This window comes from Panicum virgatum, chromosome 1N (assembly GCF_016808335.1).
Source record: "Panicum virgatum strain AP13 chromosome 1N, P.virgatum_v5, whole genome shotgun sequence".
NCBI classification, from domain to species: Eukaryota; Viridiplantae; Streptophyta; class Magnoliopsida; order Poales; family Poaceae; genus Panicum; species Panicum virgatum.
In genome coordinates this window covers 51,825,841-51,833,373 of record NC_053145.1, presented here as the reverse complement: position 1 = coordinate 51,833,373, position 7,533 = coordinate 51,825,841, and positions in this window count along the sequence as shown.

Genomic DNA, 7,533 nt, shown 5'->3' with positions numbered 1-7,533 from the left:
AGCAGCGGCGGATCAAGGGAATTGATTTATACTCAATTTGCGGATCAAATGCTCGGGTTCAATTTAGATTGGCTTTTAGGTGAAGTGGCATTAAAAAATATTTTTTGCATTTTCAAATTGGGAGATGTTTCAAAAATATTATGACCTTTAAGCTTGGACGATGGAGCTTCGATAACCTAAACCTATCTTCCATATTTGAAATGGAGTATAATTTATCTAAAAATTTTGGTTAAATTTATGTTAATTTTGCTACAAAACAAACTATATGCATAATATAAAAAATTTACCATGATTGATTAAAAGCATACAATATTTCCAAGTTAAGCTAATTAAGGCATAGTTTCCGAGAATTGTGAAATGAATTCGCATGATTCTAGAAAAGTTAAGTTTTTTTATGATTACACGGTACAACTCAGAGATTAACAACACACGCACACTCTCCGCTATATATGAACACACATACGCAAACCCTATTTCTATGAGCATCTTCGAAGAATGAGTCGGCAAATCCTCAAAATTAACGAAGTCACTACAGTCACCTAGCTGTCGATGGGAATCTACTACTGAAAGTATAACACTGTTAAATTCTAGAATATTCACTCCCACGAAGAGATGAACCCAGAATCTGAGGTGCTACTAAGACTTTTGCAACCACCAGCTGGTTACAGGCCCTCTGGCAAAGTTTATAATTAGCTGCACATGGGATCGAATTACTCAGAACCTAAATCAATTTACTATGGAGTGAACTAAAGTTAGTTAACATTATTACGGTGTAGTTTGATTCGGTTCCAAACACTGTCTTTTATAGTCCTATTGTACTTTATTTCACCCACGGTTCTGCCTCTGATGTCTAATCCACTAAGACACCCTACAAAACACCGGGCACGTGGTAAAGGAAAATGGTCATACACTCATCATACCTAATGAACACAAAGTCATCAAATGCCATAATAAAAGGAAAAAACTTCCTGGGCACAAGTGTGCCGACTTTCGATTCATCAAAAAGAGCTTTAGTTCCTGAATTTCTTCCACCGTCCAAGTTGGCATGCATGTCGGAATGCAGCGAAACCACGTCAGAGTGATTATGGAGTTGAACAAACAAAGCGCTTTTCCGTGAAAAAGAAGGCGCTTTAGTTTCAATTCACCACAGGCGATGAACATGCGGTGATGCGAGAAATCGAGAGTAGGAAAAGGAAGATCGAACACGAACTTTAGACCGCCGGAGGAACTGAAGTGGCACCACTGTTACGGTTTCAACCATTTTTTTTTTTTGACTCGCGGTTTCAACCATTTTGAAAGCAGTAAAGCTGCTGGCTAAGCGCACTAGATGCATCATGTTGTACACACACACATATACATCGTCACAGCGTAACCTAGAGTGCTGTGGCCTGTGGTATGGCTAGGTCGTTTGAGTAGTGCATTTCGACATGCTTGCGACTAGTTTATGAAAAGACGAGCTACCTTTCATTCTCACGTTTTATTAATTTGCAGCTATATTTAAATTTCCCCCCCTCGTAATAACGCAATAATGCATAGTACGTACCCTAGCTTTTGCCAAAAGACGATTCGACATGTCTAGCCTGAAGCTTTACTTATTTCTATTTTTCAGTGGCCTAGTAGCTAGATCAAGCCTGATCGAGCTGCTGAGCCTGAGCCGTTGCATTGGTCGAGCGAAGATAGACATGCAGAGACCAGAGGCCCGTTCCAATTTTGGGCCCTTTGCTCGGCGACCAACCACCGTGCTCGCTTTCCACGCCACGGTACGGTCGTGGCGGGGCCCGCGCGCAGGGGCCACGTCACGTGTCCGCTTCGCTTCGCTTTGCTCGCGTCTCGTCTACTCCGTCTCGCTGCAGCTGGTCGCGCGTCTTCCTTCCTGCGCAAGGGGGGTTTGGCCGTTTGGGCAGCTGGTGCTTTCCGCCTGGACCGGGCACTAGGCGTGTGTTTGTTTCGCGAGCGCAGGAGCGGAGCGATCTCTCCAAGCGAATATTCCCTCTATATTCGGGACCAAGGCTGTGTTTAGTTGCGCATTGTAAAATTTTTAAAAAAACATCTTTCTACATTTGAAGTACTAAACATAGACTAATTACAAAAATAATTACAGAACTCGTCTCTAAATCGCGAGACGAATCTAATGAGCCTAATTAATCCATCGTTAGAGGTTATTTACTGTAGCAATTTAGCATCTTGTTACAGTCTAATTAGGTTCATTAGATTCGTCTCGCCATTTACAGACAGCAGTCGCAATGCGTTTTTTATTTGGTCTAGATTTAAGTCTCCATGCAGGTGCCGGAATTTTTTTTTTGAAATTTTGATTTTTTTTAACTAAACACGGCCCAACTCGCTCCGCGAAAACGACCAGTCGAGTTCGCTCCCGTCCACGCCGTGTCTTCCCGTTCGTGCTCTCCAGCGCCGTCGTTTCTCCCGCGGCGATCCTCTGCTCCCCACGGCGCCTTCCTGCCCGGAGCACGGCCGATTTGAGCGGCGGCGCGATAAATCCGACGGCCGCGCGACGAATTGGCCGACGGCGGCCGCTCGGAGGCCACGGCGGCGGCGGGCAGCGGGTGCGCCGTGCGCCGAGGCCTCGCCGGCGGTGGGCAGTGGCGCGGCGAGGCCAGCGCAAGCCCGCGCCGGCAGCGAGCAGGGGAGCGCCCCAGCCCTCACCGGCGGCAGCCAGCGAGCAGGGGAGCGCCCCAGCCCTCACCGGCGGCGGCCAGCGTGAGAAGCCCGCCCCGACGACGGGCAGGCGAGCGTGCAGAGCTCGCGGCAGCAGCAGCGGGCAGCAGCGTCGCAAGGCGAGCGCAGAGATGGTGGGACGATTTGGGCGGCGAGTCAGCGACGCATCGAATCGAGCGGCGACGGCCCTCCCCGCGGCCGTGTTGCTGCTGCTCAGGGGATGGGGGAGGGCTCCCCGCGGCCGTGTTGCTCCTGCTTAGGGGATGTGGAAGAGTTGCTGGGGTGGGAGGGAGGGAGGGCTGCGATGGGGCAGCCCAGCAGGACGGCGAGCATGCGGCGGCGGCGGCAGGCAGATGGTGCTCAAGAAGAGGGGAGGGGAGGGAGAACAGGTTGCATGACAGGTGGGCTCCACAAAACGGTGGTTAACGAAATAAGAGCCGGTTGATTCTCGTTCTTCCAACCAAATAAAATATAGAGCCACTCCGTCCCTCCAAATATAAATATGGAGCCATTTCATTCTCCCAATCTAGAATGCAACCATTTCATTTTACCTCGCTCTCGAACCAAATACTGCTAGAGCACGCGGCCATGTGTCGCGCGGCCGCCGCGCCGTCCTCTTCGCCGCCACCGGAAAGCCAATCATTGGCCGCGGCGTGTCAGCGTCTTGCTGACGCCCAGCCCCGGGCCCCCGCCGTGTGAGAGCAAGTTTTATAACTCAGCCTTATGCTGGCTAAATACAAGCATAATGTCATTCCCAGCCAACTAAACAGCTACCTCATATAATGGATCGGCTGTTAGCTTGGCTAAGAGAGTGGCTGCAATAAAGAAGTAAGTAGTTAATGCTTGCATGTGCATACAAATCTTTTGTCGACTGCATCTTTGTGGCCATTCATCAAACAACATAATACATGAACATACAAATAAACTCATCCGGCCAACGAACATACAAGAAATTAAGAGAGACAAATCTCCGGTTCACGGAACTGTTAGTTTAATTAGAAACCACAATTCAGTACCTTACAAGGCTGAAATGCATATTAATTCTAACATGTTACAGATCAGGTTCAAGCCTTTAGCAAATCAATATGACATCAATCGAATATGCACCAAGCAAATAGAGACGGGGAAGGATATACCATGCTTGCAGATCAGGTTCCTTAGCATTCTCAGTAGGTGGGGTAGGACTTGCTGATGCACCAGGGTTCGCAGGTGGCCACCAGGGACCTTGAGCCACCATGCCAGGTTGCTATACACCAGCGAACCAACTTGGTGCCGAGGAGGGTGCGCCATGGATTGCAGTGTTCTTGGGGGGAACCAGGCAGCAGGTCAGTAGATGGAAGGGAAGGGTGGTGGCGGGACTCGATGGGGTGGCGGTGGTGGCATGACGAGCTGAGTCGCCGGCGATGGGACCTCCGGCGGCGGCGGCGCACGCGTCATCTTCGACTGGCAGCTCATCTCGCGTCTTGGGGACGACGTCTAGGGTTTAGGGATTGGGAATTTGGGGGCGATTTTGGGGTGGATTTATCTCTGATTTGGCGCAGGACGGATCGATTTAGCGGGAGGGGAGGCCGATTTGGCGCGCAGTGGAAGGAGGAGTGCAGGGAGGAGCACGGGATCGGCGGCGGCGACTTCTTCGCCTGGGACGGGCTGGGAGCGGGCTTTTTTCCCCTCGGGAGCGATGATTCAGCCGGGCGAGTGACGGAGCGCCCGTTTCCTTGTCTCTCTCCGTTTCTCTTTCTGCTGGCACAGATTTTTCTGACGTGAAGGCTCATACCGCCCGCCCACGTGGCTCCATAATACCTGCTCTGAGGACTGAGGACTGACGGGCGGCGTCCGGGCACAGGCCCGGAAGGGAAAGGGACCGACCAGAGCAGCTCCACTAGCTGTTGGGGTACTAGATAAGCCATGGGGAAGCTAGCTGACGATTATTTGCACACTGCAGCTGTGGCAGCATCAACAGATCCGAAGGCCAACCATTTTGTCGGTCCACACCTTGCTGTTTTTAATCATGCATGTTTACCATGTATACATGGTTGAAAATTTAGACCAAAATATATTTGAACTCTTTTTATTGCTGTATTATTACGAAGGTTCCTATATAGCTTTAGTTCAAGGGGAGCTCTCTCAAACTGCTTTTGAAATTAATACAAGCTCTCTCAAACTCAATAATACAGGAGAAACATATCTTGGGAACGCCTTTCTTTTTCTCAATGTTTAGTAAGGAACTCTTGATATGCTGATATCTGTGTGCGTATCTTTAAAGAGACGGGTAATATTAGAGGATCTAATAATATATAAATATAGATTTAATATTCCCTTAAAGAGGCCTGACTTGTGGTATGGGTTCAATGCGAATCTAATTCCTATTTTGAACAGTGCGGTATTCCCTTAAAGGATTGTGGCTGTTTTGTATGGTTCAGTGCGAATCTAATTTCTATTTCGAACTAGTCGTATAGCTTAGTTTTAGCCTTGTAGGTACAGTGTAACTAGATAGTGGCACTACTACAAAAAAATAATTTATCGTGACCTTTTTTAAACACCTCCGAGGCGGGTAGAAATTTTAACCGCCTCGTTTAATGCCGGACATTAACCGAGCCGGTTATTTTCTATTAACTGAGGCAGTAAAAAATCACAAATTAATTTACGGAGGTCGTTAAAAATAATCGCCTTCTAAAATCTATTAACCGAGGCAGGCATTATAAGAGGTCCGCCTTAAAAAAATACTTCTATTTTTAGAGGCAGAGACCTCCTCTTACATCACGCCCCAATCCCTCACCCTCTACCGCCACCGCCAGTGCGGCACGCCGCCTCGTGTAACATCCCAAAAATCTATAGAATTAAATCACGCGCTAAGTTATTTTCAAAATTATTTTTCATCGTTGAGATCAAGACCCTCCTAAAGCCCTAAACCCTAAATTCCGGGAATTTTTCCTGTCCCGAACAACCGATGTCACATCTCTTTTTCCCTCTCCGCGCGACGCGCTGCGTGTCGCCCGACAACGCGCGCGTGGCCGATAGCCGCGGTCGACGCCGCGGTCGACGCCGCGATCAGCGCCGCGATCAGCGCCGGCAAAAATCCCCCCTCTCTTTTTCTCTTTCTCCTCTCCTTTTTCCTTTTTCCTTTTCTTTTTCCCATATTTCTTTTCTTTTCTTTTCTTTCCTTCTCTCTCCTTCCTTTCTCCTCTGCGCGCGCTCGGCCCGGCCCCCTCGCTTCCTGCCCGCACGGGCCGCTCTGCAGCCCGCTCGGCGCGTCGCCCCTCCTCCCCGCGCGCACGACCCCGGCCGCCTCCTGCTCCGCCAGGCCACGCTGCCCACCCCTGCACGCGCGCCCCACCCCGGCCGACCCACGCGCGGCCCGTGCACGCCCACACGCGCGTGCACCGCTGCATGCCGCTCTCTGCCTCGTCGCGAAGGCCGCCGCCGCGCGCATGAGCTCGCCGCTCCGCTCGGCGCCGCCTTTGCCCCTCTGCGCGCCACGACGCGGCCGCCTGACCAGCGCCGGCCCTGCTCCCCGCCATCACCGCCGCGCCGCTCGTCGAGCAGAGCCACGCCGCGATGCCCACCTGCCCACGCACACGCGTGTACTGCTCGCCCCGCCTCGCCGCTCGCGCCAAGCACAGCGCCCGGCCCCCCATGTGCCCACACGCCTGCCCGACTCGTCCCGTCCCGCCTCGCCATTTGCGCCGCTCCACGACGGCCGCAAGTAGCCGGAGCGGCATTAAAGGCACTTCGCGCCGCTCGCCGGCCACCCTCACCGCCGCGGCCCTCCTTCACCGACCTAAATTGCCTATAAAAGGGCTCCCCGCGCAGCTCCGCACCCCCCACAAGCTCCACCGTCACCGTCAGCTCTCTCCCAAGCCACGCAGCGCCGCCGCCGCTAGCTTGCTCCGCCGCCGCGCCTGCCTCCCGTGGACCGACCTCCCTGCTCCACTCCAATCCAAGGTGAGCGGGGGAAATCAAGCCCCCGAGTCCCCTGGTGCTCCTCCCCCACTCCCTGGCCGCCGACGAGCTCTGTAGCGCCGGCCCAGCGCAACCCGCCGCCCGCTGCCACTGGCCGTCGCGGCCAAGCCACCTTAGGCCGCCTCTGGCCGAGCTGCGGCCAAGGAACAAACCCCCACACCTCCCTGCCTCTTTCCCCTCACATCCCGACCACCCCCGAGCCCCCAGGCCGCCGGCCCTGGCCGCCGCCGGCGAGCCGCCCTCCCTCCCCTGTTCTGCGGTCGGGAGGAAGGAGAGGGGGGCACATTTGCCCAAAACTCCCTCCTCTCTATTCAATTTAATTAAGAATCCTTCCACTTTGTGGCCTTTTGCAAATAAAGCCCCATCCTTTATTATATTTACAAACGAACCCACCACTATATAAACTTATTTATAAATAAAACCCTATCCTTTTCCAGAATAACCCAAACCTTCCCCGAAATTCTAATCAAGTCCTTTCACTAATTACAAACGAGTCCCTGGACCCTTGTTTAGACCCTAAACACCCTGTTAACCTATCATTTCATACGCCAAACAACCTCGGATCGACCTAAAACTCTACCACGCCTCTCATAACATAGTTTTGGCCATGCCATTAGGAAACCGCCCTAAAATATTACTCCTATCTTCATATCTTAATTATTTCCGATTCGAGCTCAACGATAAAGCTTTTATTTCTTTTTCTTGATTGTGTGCTTGTTTGTATACGACGTAGATCACGGTGTGAACGAAGGAGAGCCCGCCGACGAACAGCTCTGCGAGCAAGCGAACGAGGACCAGTTCCGCGACCCCGAACCCGAAGGACAGTACCTCGAGCAGGACTTCCCGGAAGGCTTCGAAGACGGCAAGTTCAATCCCGCCCTTTGATGCATGCTTTTGTCC